At 60.1% G+C, this 15,397-nt stretch overlaps 1 protein-coding gene across 6 annotated transcripts in view; it reads right to left on the reverse strand.

Annotated features, from left to right (window-relative positions):
• TCF20 (transcription factor 20) overlaps nucleotides 1-15,397 on the reverse strand; it is a 184,688-nt gene that overhangs the window by 122,870 nt on the left and 46,421 nt on the right. Inside the window, exons 2-3 of one of the 6 annotated variants that reach the window (XM_070599619.1) lie at nucleotides 14,942-15,128; nucleotides 14,645-14,815 (exon numbers count right to left, since the gene is read on the reverse strand). The exons of the other annotated variants lie outside the window; for them this stretch is intronic. The gene's annotated coding sequence lies outside the window, so the exon portion shown is untranslated. The remainder of the gene's footprint in view (nucleotides 1-14,644; nucleotides 14,816-14,941; nucleotides 15,129-15,397) is intronic. 6 annotated transcript variants of the gene reach the window in all.

The raw sequence follows: 15,397 nt of genomic DNA on the forward strand, positions 1-15,397 counted from the left end.
CAGCACTGCTGTGTGACCCTGACTCTCGGCAACTCTCTGGGCTCCTCATCCATGCAGTGATGGGCAGGACAGGGGACACCCTCACCGGCCCCGTGAAGGGCTGGACACACAGTAGGCCTAACCGGCTGGCTGGCACAGTTACACTTTTGCCCTAATTGCTTCTGTCTCCGCACTTGCGTTCATGGACACGCCTGCCACGAGGACCAATTTAACCGCAGAAAGCAGAGCAGGGACAGGCCAGTGCCTGGGGGCTGGCCGCGAATGGCCCTGCCCCGCAGCACGGAGCGCCCTCCTCAGGCCAGTCCGGACCCAGCCAGCCCAACGCCCTGGACTCCATGGCCGCGGCTGCCGGCACAGAGGTGGCGGCGCTGGTGTGTTCTCAGCCTCAGTGACTGGACCGGTGCACAGGGCAGTGAATTACCAGGCCAGGGACATGGAGACCAAGGGTTTCCACACCCACCACCTGCCCTCTGCAGGTGGGGAGGAAAACGGAGGCTCAGAGAGGTCACCAGACAAATCCTAGGGACTCAGCCTTTAGAAGGCTTGGGAGGAACAGGAGGGCAGATGGCAAGAGCCCCCCAGGGCCACCAACTAGAGAGCCCAGAGAACAGTGACGAGGCAGGACCAACTCCCCTCCGTGGGTGAGCCCTAATGGAGGGCAGGCAGCAGGAGGTGAGGCAGGGGTTCCTGCTGAGGGTGGGGGACTGACGGCTCTGTCCCCAGCCCTCTCGTCCCCTCGGTCCAGCCCAGCTCCCTCGGGGGTTCACAGCCGTCCCCATTTGCCTCTCACACACCAGCCTCCCACCCACACCCCCTCTGCTGTCTGCACTGCCCACTCCTCCATTCCTTATCCTACTCTCCCTGCATCTCTCCCTCCCAGTCCACTCTCTCCCCTCTCCATCCTTCCCACCAGTGGGAGGCCTCAGTTTCCCCTCGGGACAAAAAGGCTGCAGCCCTGAACTGCAAGACTTTATGAATAAAACATGCCGGCAGTGGCGGGTCACCCAGAAACACGACAGGCCTCTCCACGGTGGACACAACCCCCGTTAGCCAGGACCTCTTCCCTTTTTCTCCCCAGCCAGCGACTCGCCAACCTCTGCACCCCGCCCTCCGCAGCAGCGCCCTCCCCAGAACTTGAAGCTCCTGGGGTGACCTGGCAAACGTGCCACCAGGCCAGGTGTGTAATGTCAGGAGTGGAGAGCAATTAACAGGTACCTGAAGGAGGAGGAGAGGAGAAGAGAGAATAGCAGAGGAAAGGAAGTGGAGGGGCAGCAGGAGGAGGGTAGAGAGAGAAAGGAGTAGGAGGGAAAAGTGGAGGGAGAAGGGGAGGGGGAGGAGAGGAGAGAACCAGGGGAGGGAGGGGGTGGGGGAGGGGAGGGAGGGGGAGGGGCGGTCTGAGATCCCGGCAACATCAAAGCTTTCCAGCCGCAGAGCAGTCACGTGCCAGCGGCCTCCTTCCCCGCTCCTTCCTTCCTTCGCTGGGAGCAGCCGCTGGGCCTGGGGCTGCTGAAGGAATTTTAAAACGAGGCAGATTGCCTGGAATATTGGGGGGTGGGGGGTGCAGGCAGAGAGCTTTGTCTCAAGGCAGCTTTTGAAACCTTTCCCCACAAGAAGCAGGTCAGGACAGAAGGGGCCGCTGGGCAGCCGCTGGGCAGGTGGCCAAGAGTGCGGACCACCCAGCTACTCCAATCCTGCTGGGGGAGGCTTGTGGCAGGGCCGGCCCGGTTATCAAGAGAAGCCAGAAATCTGGATTTTTATATGAAAGCTTCCTCTTTTCAATATTGGCTCCAGTAAAAAAAAAAAAAAAGGGAAAGAAAAAAAACACCACGTGGGCCAAATAGACCATGTCCTAACTTGGGTCCAGGAATTTGGTCTGCCACTTCTCACGGGCTTCAGCCCACATGTATCACAGATGGGGAAACTGATGCCTAGAGAGAAGAAGGGGCTTGCTCAAGGTCACACAGTGGGCATTCAGGGACAAGGGCTAGAACTTGGTGATCTCAGGACTCCCAGGCTGCAGCCTCGGGGTCACGCAAACAAGCCAGCCCAAGGGTCCCAGAGCTTAAGGGGCGGGCAGGGCTGTGACTGACAGAGAAGGGTTAGTGGCAGGGGAAGGTCTCAGAACCTGGCCACACCCACCCCAGGGGCCACCGCTCAATGCACCTCCTCTTCCTGAACAACGAACCCGGGCCTGCCGCTGCACGCTCTCTGCCCACTGCTCAATCCCAGCCCAACCCATCCTGCCAAGCCCTCCACTCCCCAAGGCCCCGCCTCAGCACGTGTTGTTACAGTCATTCATTCAACATGTTGTTACAGTCATTCATTCAACCCTTTGTTACATTCATTCAATGCGTTGTTAGTCATTCATTCAACGGTGTTGTTACAATCATTCATTCAATGCATTGTTACAGTCATTCACTCAACAGTTCATTCTGCCGTCCACTCCCCCCAGGCCCGCCTTGGCCCCACCCACAAATAAGGTCAGGACGGCTGATGGTTCAGACAGAGAGGTGAGACTTCCAGGGAGGCAGCTGCCTCTATGGGGTGGTAACCCGAGGTGGGAAGGGTGTCTCCGCAAAGGAAGGTCCCAGGGCAGGGGACAGAGAATTCTTGGCAGAAGCATAGCATATGTGTTCAGCAGGGGAGTGTCATGGCCGCTGGTGGCTGGAGGCAAGCCTGGGTGGGAGGTGGACATGGGGAAAACCAGAATCAGAAGCTTGGGACGGGGCCCAAGAAAAACTAGGACTTACAACTAGAATATACAACTATGTACTGGGGCTTTGGCGGGGGGTGAGGGTGGGGGAGCTTGGGACCTCTTGCGAGGGCACTGGGGAGCCCCCGGAGGTGTGTGAACAGGAAAGAGGAGGGCTCAGATTTTTGCTGTGGGCATGCGACTGGAAACACTGCTCTGGAAGTTATTCATTCCTTCATTTGTTCACGTGATAAGTATTACTGAGCACTTCCCTGTGCCAGGCCCCAGGCAGACAGAGATGAGGCAGACAGACGAGGTGCCAGCCCTCAGATGGAGGGGGAGACACCACTACAGGGGGAGAGGGCCGTCACGGGGGCTGGACGGGGCAGGCTGGCGGCTGGGCCTGAGCCGACGGGGTCCCTCCAAGTAGGAAGCCACCTGCCAGGTGAGGGCAGGAGGGGGCCTGTTCCTGGCAGACGGAACAGCATGTGTGCAGGCCAAGATGAGAAGCGGGTATTTCCAAGTAGCACAGTGGTTCGGCAAGAGCCAGGCTGAAAGGGACAGAGCTTCTGGATCTAGCCCAAGGGCAGTGTGGGAGGGAGGGAGGGAACACGGGAGCTGGGGCTCGTGGGGTGGGGCACCCGGCCCTCTGAAGGCCGTCATGGGGGGCACTCCCTTTCTATCTGCAGAGCCCGAGCAGACAGGCAGCTGTTCCCACAGACAGACTGCAGTTCCAGCAAGGAAGAACTTTCCAGCACACAGAGCCCCTTGGCTGGGCAGCCGCATGGGCCAGTGTGAGCAAAACTCGGGCTGACAGGCCCGAAGTCCAGGCCTAGGGCCCCAACCACGGCTGGACGACCTCAGGCAGGTCCCTCAACCTGAGCCCCTGGAGGACGCACCGGGAGAGGAGCTGCTGGGCCTTGAGAGAAGCATCGACCGCCGGCCCCAGAGCCGAGGGCCAGCATCAGAGGGGCAGCTGAGGGGCCAGTGGGAAGGGGCTACGCTTGGTGGAGTGGGGGGTACCCTCCCTGAGCAGGGGCCTTGATGCCACCAATACCACCACCATAAGGTGTTAGAGCCCTGTTCTCCAAATGGGGAAACTGAGGCTGGGGCTCCCATAGCAGAGTTAGGACTGGCACTGAGGCTGGCAGAGACAACAGTCAGGGTCTCTGGAAGCGACAGGCCAGGGCAGATGGGCCGCAGCAGAGGGGCTGCTCTGGGACAAAGCTGAAGGTCTCCGGAGAGAGGGTCCGGGGGAGTAGGGGAGGGCATCTTTGTCAATCTTGGCCACAGCCAGCTGCAGGTGGCGCCTGCGGGGGCAGAGGGGAAAACCAGCAGGGGACCCCCCTTCATCCCTGCACCTCCATTGGCCCATCGTGCGCCCAGCCCTGGGGCAGGTGTGGCAGAGGGGGCTCAGCAGAGCCATCACTAACCGATGAAGAAACCAAGGCCAGGAGAGGACGCTTTGCCAAGGTCGCCGGCCAGCGAGAGGCAGAGCCAGGTGCCAGCTCGGGGTCTTTGGCTCAGTGGGGTTCCTGGGTGTCTCACGGGGTGGAGGCAGGAAGGAGGAAAGGAAAAAGGAAGGAGAGAAATCATCATTGGCGTAAGCCTGCCCCAGCCAGGCTCCTCTGAGACCCTCGCACTGGCTTCAACCACAGGCCTCATGGCACCCTCCTGTCCCGTCCTTCTGAAAGGACTTCTTCATTGGGTACTCCAATCACCGGGGTGCTGGGGCCCCATCTGGGTCAACCCTAGCCTTCAGCCCTGCACACAGTGGGGGTTCAGGAAACCCTGGGGTGAATTATTGATGGAAACCACCATGTGCCAAGTCCTGAACACATGATCTTTTCTATCTTCACCACCGGACCCAGGGAGCAGGGGTTAACACACTGTTGTACAGAGGAGGAAACTAAGGCTCAGAGAGGTCCAGCCCCTCACCCTCAGTCACACAGCACACACACAGAGCACTCGCTGGGTGCAAGGCAGAGGTCCAACACCTTGCAGTACTTGCTCATTTAACCTTCACGACAACCCCTCCCAGCCCCCCCCTCCCCCGCCCCGGGCAGCTAATCTCGTGGCCCCATTTTCCAGACAAGCATCCGGACGCACAAAGATTTAAGTAACTTGCCTGATAAGCACAGAACTGGGGTTCCATCCCAGGCTGTGTGGCCCCAGCCCACACCTGTGCCACCTCCTCCCCTCCCGGTGAGGGAGGTAGTGGGACTCACACCGCCTTGGTCTCTGTGGCCTGTGCCCTTTCCTCATGGGCACTGAGGGCACCCTGTGGATGCGAGGGGCTGGCGTGGGGATGTGAGGGAGGCACAGCCTGCAAGTGGCTCAGGCTACAGGAGGAAGAGGAGGGCAATGGCGAGGGGGGAGGGAGAGGGAGATGTGGGGAGTGGGAGGGAAGTGAGGAGGGGCCCGCTCTCCCCAGGGACCTGGCAGACCACACTCCAGTCCAGGTGGGGCCCCATGGGTGCCATGGAAGACCTGCCCAGTCCCCCTGCTGCAAGAACATCAAAGCTGGTTCCCAGCCAGCCCCAAGGTAGCGTCCTTTGAGGTTTGGCAGAGATGGGGCCATATTTCAGGCTGATACAAAGCAGGCTGCACCCCACCCCCTCCCGTCCGAGATCCCCATCTGGGTTGTCTACTTAATACCCCATTACGAGAGAAAATATACAGCCAGCTCCTGCTGGCCTCAGCTACCCATTCCTCCCTCCGAAAAGATCAAAGCTGCGCTGGATTCCCACCCAGAAATTCTGTCACCAGAAGCAGATGGGGGGGGGGGCGGGTCGAGGCGGGAGGAGGCCAGCAAGGCGGTGCTCAGAAGGTAGGGGAGGAGGCGGAGCAGGTGCGGGTGGGGCCAGGCTTCCAGGTGGGTGCCGCAGGGCTGGAGCAGAAGCCTGGCAGAAGGGGAGTCACACAGCCACCCACCTGGCCCGAACAGCCCGACCAACTGACCGACCCCTGGCCTACAAAGCCTGCTGCGTTTTGTCCCTGAGGCCCCCCGAGAGCTTCCCCAGCCCCAGTGCAAGCCCTGGGAGGCAAGTGACAGCAGCAGGTCACTCTGTACCCACGTAATCAGCACTCCACGCTGCGGGCACCGTGCCAGGCAGGCGCTCACATAAAGACTGAAGTCTCACAGCACTGCTGCGAGGTGGGCAGAAGCATCCCATTATGTAGCTGGGGAAACCAAGGCACAGGAGTTAGGTGACTTGCCCAGGGTGGTGAGCAGCTGCAGGTGGTGGCTGCCCACTCCTCCATATTGAGGCACCCGCCTTCCTTCAGGGAACCCCCTTGCTTCAGGAGGTCTCGGTGGGATGTGAACCAAGTGTGTGCCTCCGCCACGGAAGCTGACAGCCATATCCCATATGGCAGGGGCAGGCACTGGACCCTCCTGCAGGCTGAGGATTAGAGGCCCCAGCTTACCTGGCCCTAGGTTCTGCCAGTGGCCCCATGCCCCCGGGTCTATTTGTCTCCATAGTTTGTACTCATTCCAAACCAGGAAATAGGTTCAGAGAGGCTCAGAGACCCAAAGAAGATGCACAGCCCGTGGGGAGCTCTGGGCACACAGCAGACCCTCTCCCTGGTCACCCAGTGGGGAGGGAGAGCAGGACCTGACCTGCACACCCTCTGGGTCCCCCCACCAACACAGCCCACAAGCAGTGAAATACAACCAGAGCGAATGTCAGCCCCACTGCTCCAGTGCCGTCTCCTGCACCCTAAGGCTGGGGGTGATAACTAGTTAGTGAGCTGGCCCAATTTCCTAAGTCATACTGGGTAGTGACCGACTCCTTCCTCTTGAGGAGGACCATGTCCCTCTTCCCCAAAACTGCTCCTCCTCCTGTCTCCCTGCCCCCTCCTCAAGAAATGGCAGTCACCTACCCAGGACCAGAAGCCTGGGGACCCCCTGCCCCCTCCACCTCCAGCAACCTCTCTGGTCTCCTATGCCTCCCTCCCAAACACTCTCCACGCTGGCCGCTACGTCAGTCTCACTAAATATCACGTCTAGCCACGTCTCTCCCAGCTCCCGGGCACGCCCAACTCCGTGCCCTGGATGGACACCTGGCTTGCCCTTAACTCTGTATCCTTGTCTCCCCAGCAGCCGCTTAAGCGACATCGATGGGATGAATGGAGAGATGAAGGCCCTGTTCCTTGGCACACATTGTTCCAGGATCGAGGAATCTTTGTCCCATCTCCCCGCCCCATCCTTCCAGACCTTTGGCCTCCCCAGGCTGCCCATCCTCTGGTCTCCAAACCCCTTGGCCTGACAGTGACCCTTGGCCAGGTGTCACTATTGGCGTGCCATCTGCCTCCCCATGGCTGGGAGCTCCCTGAGTACCAGGTGGTACCTGCTCCTTATCTACTCATGTACGTCCGTCCTCACGTGGGGCCTGGCCCTCAGGGGCACTCAGCGCTGGACAGCAGGAACGGCCTCTCAGGAGGGACCCTCGAGGACCGGCAGCACCAGGGTCATCCCACTGGGAATCGCGCACAGAGGCAGGGGCGCCCCTGGGGGCTCAGGGACATCTGTCCCCTCACTGTCCACTGAAGACTGACCCTGACAGACTCCCACCTCCACCTCCCTTCCCCACTGGGGACCGAGCAGCAAGCACAGGGCAAATCAAGCAATTTTCCAGATCCAGCAGGGCTCTGCAAGCCAGTGTGAACACGGAAAAAGCCTCCGGCCTTTGCAAGGGGGCACAGCGATCCGTGTGAGCCCGGTGGCTGCCGCGGCCCCACAGCCACCCCCCACCTCGAGCGGTGCACGCGGCTGGCCCAGAGATGCCTGCGCACGGCTGCCAATCCCCCCGGCTCAGCAGAAAGCCTCCATTTTGCAGGGAGAAATTAATGAAAGGGAGAAGCCTGGGAAATTACGAGTTGCCACCTGCAATTTCTCCTTCCAAGGAGAGTGGCGCGAAGGCTGATTAAAGCTGCAGCCGCCCCGCCAGGCTGGCCCAGCAGCTGAGGACCTCGCCCGCCTGCAAGGAGGCAGGTGGGAAGCTACGGGCAGCCCGCTGGGGGAGCCTGAGGTTTAGGCGGCCCCTCCGAGGGACCTCTGGACTGCAGAAACCTCCGGCTGAGAGAAACTTCCTTGCCCCTCCATTACCTTGTAGCAACAGGCGGTCAGCAGGCCTCCTTCGTGACCTGTGGAGCCCCAGGGACTAGAAAGCATGACACACCCCTCTACTCCCAGGTACTGGGTTCCCGGTAGGCTGGCAGGGAAATCAGGGCGGTGGCGCTGAGGGGCCTCCAGCCATGCCTGCGGCTGGGCTGGGTGCCTTCTCCCAGCGAGTCTCCAACTCCACGGGGATGGAGCGGTCGTGGCCATTTCACAGACCAGGACATGGAGGCTCAGCGAGCAGCCTGTGTGCGAGGCGGACGACGAGGGGCAGCCAGGGCTGGGGGCCAACCCAAGCCGTTTGGTGGCAACAGTGGGGCTCCGGTGACAGCAGAGCATTGCCCCTGAGATGAGCCGAGGCAGGACAGTCACACAGGACACCCACTGCAGTAGTTACGACTTGCACCTGACCAGCGGCACGGAGCTGTGAGATCCCAGCCATCCTCCCTCCTGGACGAGGGGGTGTGCAGACCCTGGCCTGCTGACCCCGCCAGCCCCTCCTTCTGCCATCAAGCTGAGTTCCCTGATTCTCAGCCTGCTTTCTGTATTCAGGGCTGGGGCAGCGGACAGCTGGGAGCGTGACTTTGGTGCCATTGCTCTGGGCCCAGGGCCTCACCTAATCTGACAGGAGTCCGGCCATTTCTTCCTTCCACTAGCCCAGAGATCTACAGCTCCCTCAGATCTCAGACCTCACCAAGATGAGAATTCACACTAAGGTGTGAATGACTGATACCAGCTTCATATCTCCTTTTCTAAGGTTTATGTGTTCTGAGGCACTAAACTTGACTTCCCAAATACAAGGATGGTGATTCACAGGGGTAGGAGCTGAAGGGAGAGACCCCTGGAATGAGAATCTGGAAGCCCCAAGCCTGGCACCAAGGATCAAACACAATGGAATGCAAGCCCCCCAGAGGAAGACCAGGCTTCTGTGCCAGCTCATCCTCCTTGATCTATGTCTCCTAGGAGAAGCCCCACAGCCTCTCTGAGCCTCTGTCTCCTCTTACTCTCCCCTCCCCAGCTGTGTGAGCCCAGGCAAGTCCCTCAGCCTCCCTGGGCTCCAGCTGGGAGTGCCGGTCAGCAGCCTGCTGTGTGGCATCCTTCCGAGGCAGTCTCCGAGGCCCGCTATCTCCCAGCTCGCGGCCCGCCGTATATTATTATAATGGCCGCGGCCAATAGGGGCGCAGGCTATTAGAATGAGTTAAGACCAGATTAATCTGCTTAAAAAAATATGCCTGGTTTTTACGCTGTGCATTCCCTCCTAACAACTCCGGCTCCTTCCAGGCCATTATCTCGTTTTATCGTTAATTCAATTCCATAAACATGTATTAAGTGTCTATTATGTGCAGAGCCCTGGTCTGGGAGCTGGGGTGGGGTGAGGAGGCTGGGGGGCAGCCCCACCCCCAAGTGCCTCTGGTTGGGCTGGGGCCCAGCTCACCGTTGGACCCCCCCTCCCCCACTGGGAGGGGCAGCAGGGGAACCAGAGCTCAGAGGGAGACGCTTACCCATCTGAGGATCTGGGAGTGCTTCTCGGAGGAGGGGGCCCCTGAAAACTGGGCTGGAGACAGTAACATGTGACATGGACAGAGGGCCTACTATGTGCCAGGCACTGTTCTCAGCATTCTACACACAGGGACTCAATCCTACCGACATCTGAGGGAGTGGGCACTAATGTCACCCCCACTTTACAGACGAAGAAGCTGAGGTTCAGAGAGGTGACCTCAGAGGTCCCACAGCTGGTAAGGGCAAAGCCATGAAATCAACCACAGGCCTGGACTTCAACACAGACGCTCTGTAGGGCCCCCAGTGCCTCAAGGTGCCTGAGGAGGCAGGTGGAACAAAGCATGTGGGAAGGAACGAATGAGGGAATGCCAGAACATGCCAGAAATGAGTTTGGTCCTGCCGAGTGGAGCTTTGAACGATGCCTGGATTTGGTGAGCAGAGAAGAGGTGGGGCTGGGGAAGAGGGATCCCTTGGACAGGGCCACTGGGGCAGGAGCAGGACTGTGGGGTCAGCCGGACCAGGTCCAAACCTTGGCTCCATCTCACTGGCTGGGTGATCACACACTGTTACTTAACCTCTCTGAGCCTCAGTTTCCATCTCCGTGAAAATGGGGCAGTAACGCCTGCCTTGCTGGGCAGAGGTAAGGATGAAATGGGCACTGAACCTCTGTGCACCTAGAGTGGACACCAGTGCCTGCAGCCAGGTGTGGAGGGACATGCCAGAGAGGCCGGCGGGCCTGACCACTGGCCCGGGAGGCCATGTGAGAAGCACGGACCGTGGGTCTCAGAGAGATGGCCCACAGTGGACTGGGAGGGGCAGGTGGCACGTGCCCATTCCGCAGATGAGAAGACAGGTAACAGAGGGCCCAGGAACCCCGTGTGACAGCCCCTGGGCTCGTTCTCATGTTCTTCCCCAAGGATGCGTAGACAGCAAATGCTCCCCAGGGCCCCCACCGGCCCTGTCAGCCTGGAGGGAAGAGGGTGGAGACTGGAGGAGCAGAAACAAAGGGCTCTGGAGCCTGGAAGCTGCCAGAAACCAGAGCCCACAGCGGCCGCATGCCAGGACCACAGCAACAGATCACATGCCAGGAGCCTCGATCCATCACCCAGGCCCCCGGCAGGCACTCCCGGCCCCGGCCTGGCCCACAACCCCAGGCCCCTTGCTTCCCACCCCCCTCCTCCCTACCCCAGCACCCCCCAGGCCCCTGGGCCTCCCTGGCCTCTACACCCCCCCGCACACCCCTAACCGTATCCGCCCTTCCGCACCTTTGCCGGCACAGTCCCAAGGCCTGTAGCCCTTCGGTTCCCTCTCTGCCTGGAAAAATGTGTCTTCTCTTCCAGTCTCAGCTCAGACATTTTTCCTCTATGAAACCTTCTCTGTGACCCACCCTGCCCCACAGACATGGGCAGTGGTCCTGGAGGCAGAGCAGCAAGCGACGGGGAACGCAGCTGTGCGTTCAAATCGAGCTCTTCCTGAACTGGCTGCAAGTGACGTCACCTCTGCGCCTTGCTGTCCTCATCTGTCAAGTGGGGTAATGCTAGCACTCCACAGTGTGGTGGTGAGGATGAAATAAGAAAAACGTAACAAAACTGCTTGGAAAAGTGCCTGGTTTTTATCACCATCACACCACCAGCATGCTTTAAGGTTGCTGTCTGTAGGGCTAATTCCACACTGATCCTAATCTCCATCCGTCCCAGCCCCGTCTCCCCCATGCCCTGCACAGGGCGTGGTGCCCAGCAGCTGCTGAATTAGAAGGCAGAACAACCAACTCTGTCTGAGGCAGCCAGGAAGGCTTCATAGAAAAGATGGTACCTGAGGTTTTGAAGGATGCATAGGAGTTCACTAAGTAAAGGGAGCAGACATGGAAGAAATTCCAGGCAGAGGAAATTGTTTCAGTTGGACCCTGCAGGCCTCGAATGCCACACTGAGAAGTCTGGACTTCATCCCAGTGGCAGTGGGAAACAAACTTTTTAATTAGGGCAATGACAGTCACGTGATATTCACTCATCAAACATTTGCTGAGAGCCTACTATGTACCAGGTACTGGGGATATAGTGGGAAACAAGTGAATGTGGTCCTGGGGCCATAGAGCCAACGTTCCAGTCGGGGAGACAGACAGTAACAGAGAGTCTCATAAATAATGCATCGATTCCAGCTGTCTGGAGGGTTCGGCGGGAGGGGTAAGCGGTGCTGAGACCATCGACAATAACAGGAATCCAGCCCAGGGCGTGTGGAGCTCTGAGCAGGCGGTATTTCAGCCAGACCTTAACCACAGGGCTTCGGCAGACAGAGGAGGGGAGAGGGCGTGAAGAGAACATTCCAGGCAGAGGGAACAGCTCAGGCAAAGCCCTGAGGAGGGAAGGAGTGAGGCCTCCGGAGGAAGTGGCGGCCGCACGGCTAGAACGTGAGGCTGGGGGCTGGAGGGTGATGGAGCGCGGAGGGGCAGGGCCCGTGGGCCGAGGAGAGCACGCGAATGTCATCCCCCAGCAACGGGTGGCCAGGCCTGGAGCCTGCAAAGGAAAGACCGCCAGGTCCTGGTCGCCCTTTAAACTCTAGGACAAGGCGCGACGAGTCAGCCCACACAGGCAGACGTGTGGTTTAAGACGACCACCCTGAGAGCCAGCGAGACGCCGGGACCCCCGCCCGCCCGGCCTCCACCCCTGCAACACGGCCGCGGGCAGATGGATGAGGCAGGGCCCCACCCGGCTCGAGTTTCGCTGCGCGTCCAGCTGCATTGGGGTGACACCAGCTCATCCACACCTCAGGAAACACAGCCTGGAGGGCAGGCCAGTCCGGAGCTCCACGGCGGGCCCAGGGCACCAGGGACAGAGACGTGAGTGCAGGAGGGCAGCAGGCAGTGGTGAGGCAGGGCTGCTGCTCAGGCCCCCAGCCACCTCCAGGACCTGCACGCAGCTCTCCCTGCACAGCAGCAGCCCCAGCAGGGGGCCCCGCGGGGCCGGCAGCGGGACATGTGGCCAGGGAGGCAGGGGGCTGCCGACCGCTCTATCTCCTCTATCTCCCAGCACCAAGACCAGGCCGAGACCCACCCCCATGCAGTGGGTGATGCATCAAAAGAGGGCTACTCTGCCTCTAACACCCCCTCACTAGACGGCCAGGAGTGAGGCTCTCGGCCTCTCGTGCCTCAGTTTCCCCATCAGAGAAATGGGGACATTTCTGCCTCAGAGGTGCTCACAAGGCTCAAACCGGATTCTGGAGCGACTGCCTTTCACTGAGCACAAAAGCTGAGGGATGGGGCCCTCCCCCCGCAGCTGCGAGAGCCCAGAGGGTTGCCTCTGGTGCCCTGCCACTGTCACCTAACCATGTCTTGGGCAGGAGTGAGGTGCAGCCAAAGGGCACGGATGGGAGCCACACAGACCCCAGTTGAGGCCTCGTCCCTTCCCCTGCAAAATGGGAATAAAAGCACCTCCGGCCCAGGGCTGTGTCAATAAGTGCAAGAACAGGGTAATCCCAGGCCGATGCAGGTGCACGGAATCTGCCACCTGTCCTCTGACTCTGCCCCTTTTCCTTGTTTCTCCCGCAAACCCATGGGCCAGAGCCCTGTACAGTCAAGACAGCCTTAGCGCCCCAGGCACGTGGGTTACCCAGAAACTGAGACTCAAAAGAGTCTCCTTCCTGGAGGAGGTGCTGAGACTCCAGGGGTTTGCATTTTAGAAAAGGAGCCTGGACAGGGCAACAGTAATGCTAAAGCAATGAATCACTAATGGTAAAATTTCTGCCAAGAGGCAAGGGAGGAAGATATTAAGAGTGGGAGAAAGTCCTTCCGAAGACTTTGAAATCACCTTGCAGAGATGGGCAGTATTTGTAGGCTATGCACTATACTGCTGGCATTACCCCAGGCATGGGAGCCACAGAGAAAACACAGGATCTCCTAGGAAGTGCCCATCATGAAAGAATGAATGACCAAGTGAGGGGATTAGAGTCAAGAAGGACTCTACCACTGACCGTTTCCCACTGGTCAGGAGGCCACCTACATGGCACCAGGCACCAGGACAGCACAAGCAGCCATGGCCCTGCCTGGCCCCTGCCTCTGCCAGGAATGGAATCCTCACGGCACAGAAGAGATGGGTTCCCGGGCTGGACTTGACCTTATGAATGGGGTTCTGATAAAGCCAGGCCAGGTGGGGCCCCAGGCCTAGAAGAATCCATGAAGGGAGCTGGGAAGGTGGGCACAGGTACCACGGGTTGTAGGAGCTTCAATTCTGGAATCCAGTTCCGACCCCAGCAGACAATTGTCAGGACCAAAGTCCAAGACGACAGCCCGTGTTCACGGACACCACCATCCTCACTGCCCGTTCCCCAGCGGGCGGTCTGTCCTGTGGAGACAGACTGACCCACAGCTGCCCCAGCCCATGCCATCCCATCATTGTGACACCCTGGTCACCTCCTGCTGCTACTCTGAGCCTTGGGCTCCTCATCTGAAAACCATGAAGAGCCGGGAGGCGGCAGACGCCAGAGGCCAACAGAGCAGCTCCTCCCCCTTCCTCGTGTCTGTGCAGCAGGTGAGGGTGAGGGGTGCCCGGGCCCTGGCCTCTAACCTTCTCACACCCATACCTCACATCCCCAACACCCAGGCCTCAGGGCCCATGTCCTCACCACTCAGGAGTACGGGTCCCAAGGAAGGACAGCTGGGTTCCTGAGCCGCTGGCTTGGATGCTCGGGTGGCTCATTGTTCCATGTCCAGGACACCAGGCTCTTGCAACCCTCCCAGCTCAGGGGCTCTGCCTGGCTCGCAACACCTCGAGACATGTCCCCTGGACTGGCCTCTCGACCCCTCTCAGCTTCCCCACCGGGGTGCAGGTGATGACGCCCAGTGTGAGTGGGGTCATGGACTCATGTCCAGAGCATCTTCAGGGCCCAGCACTTAGGAGGTGGCTGCTAGGACGTCGGCGGACTCCCTGGTGCGTGGCAGGACTCCAACCCCAATCTGCTGAGCCAGCCGACAGGTGAGCTTGGTGGGTGGCCTGGAACCTCCCAGCCCAGCAAGGCGTCCTCTCTCCACTGGGGGAGGACCCCACAGCTGTAAGCAGAGCCTGCCCGCCGTGCTCTCTCCTCCCCTCTCTAGGCCTCATTCACACTGCGCCTGCCTCCTGGAAGGCGCTCCTCATGTCTAACTCCACCAGGCAGAATCCTACTCCCCCTGGGGTTACCCACCACCACCTCCTCCAGGGGTTTCCTTGACCATCCACCAGAACACATCGTGCGTGCTCTGGACGTCCAGGGCTCTGCGAGGACCCTGGCTCTAACCCTGATAACGCCCACTGCAGCCTGAACAGAATGCTGTTCTGTGAACACAGCAGGCTTAGTCTCACCTCAGGACCTTTGCATGGGCTGTTCCTTCTGCCTGGAACACTCTTCCCCAGGATCTATGCATGGCAGGCTCCTTCCCCTTTTACCTCTCAGCCACAACGTCACCCTCTCAGGGCAATGGCAGGGCTTTGTCTGTACGTTCAATGCTGCCTCCTTTGCGTCTAGAACAGCACCTGCAAGAAGGCGGACATAGGGCAGCAGGGATGGCCCACTCCTGAGAGCTCCCAGCTCCTGCTGGGGCTGTCCCAGCAAGCGCCCGGCATGGCCACCCCAGGATGGGGAGGAGACATCCCACTCACCCAAGGACCTCAAGACAAACTGAGAGGTGATGTGGAGCATGTCTGGAACCAGCCGGAACCGTCTCCTTGGGACGTGCACTCTGTAGCAGGCACCTCGTGAGAATCGTTTCTGTCATCAGGACACAGAGGGGCCTGGCAGGGACCAGCTGCCACCACCGGGGGCCGGGCTGGCGAGCGCCGATGGGCTCTGGGCAAAATTGATGGCTGCTGTCAGAGGATGATTTCCCCAGGCCGACGCGGCCCTCTGAGGAGCGTGAATCCCAGGCAGCGACACCTCCCGGGGCCGGCAGGCAGGCGGGCGCACCTGACCCAGCTGCTCCAGGGCCCGGGGAGCGGCGAGTCCCAGCGGGGCCGTGGGGCAGCAGTGCGCCCTGCATCCTGCAGCTGAGAGGGGGCTCCTGCCCGCAGCCCTTTAATTCGCTCCTGCACCTCCAAGCCTGGCGCAGAGCCTGGCAC

This window comes from Equus przewalskii, chromosome 29 (genome assembly GCF_037783145.1).
Source record: "Equus przewalskii isolate Varuska chromosome 29, EquPr2, whole genome shotgun sequence".
NCBI lineage: Eukaryota > Metazoa > Chordata > Mammalia > Perissodactyla > Equidae > Equus > Equus przewalskii.